Raw genomic sequence first — 645 nt, 5'->3', positions numbered from 1 at the left:
GCCTGCTAAGGTGGGGGCGTGGCCAGCGGACGGATTATGAACCACCTGCTGTGTGCTAGTCCTCAGGGAGGTCCCCACGATGCCAAGATGCTGGGTGGGCAGCTGTGGCCCCATAGTAACGCCCTTTCTTCCCATCTCTCTGCTCTGCCCATCCTCAGGCCCAGCTTCCTCCCCCTGCTCCCCCTGCTCCAGGAAGTGTCCCTACCACACCTGACTTCTCCCCTGCCTTTGAATTGCAGTTAATGGATTGTGTGCTGGATACTGGGGTCTCCAGCTTTCTTAACACCCCCTCCCTTCTCCACTGTGTCTGGGTGGGGGGACACTGAGCCCACACCCATCTCCGGGATGGTCCCTGGCTGTTCTAAACCCATTTAGGGTAACCCCACTGTTATGGGGTGAATTATGTTCCCCAAATTCATATGATGAAGCCCTAACCCCCGGTACTTAGACCGTGACTTTATTTGGAGAGAGGGCCCTTAAAGAAGAGCTAAGTTAAAATGAGGCTGTGAGGTGAGCCCTAACCCAAGAGGGTGGTGATCAGGACAGACACGCAGGTCGGCCACGAGAGGACACAGGGAGAAGACTGCGGCTACAAACCAAGGGGAGAGGCCTCAGGGGAACCAGCCCTGCTGACACCTCCCTCTT

This window comes from Myotis davidii, unplaced genomic scaffold (genome assembly GCF_000327345.1).
Source record: "Myotis davidii unplaced genomic scaffold, ASM32734v1 scaffold399, whole genome shotgun sequence".
Classification (NCBI taxonomy): domain Eukaryota; kingdom Metazoa; phylum Chordata; class Mammalia; order Chiroptera; family Vespertilionidae; genus Myotis; species Myotis davidii.
The sequence above is the reverse complement of the archived record's forward strand: the minus strand, read 5'-3'. Positions refer to the sequence as shown.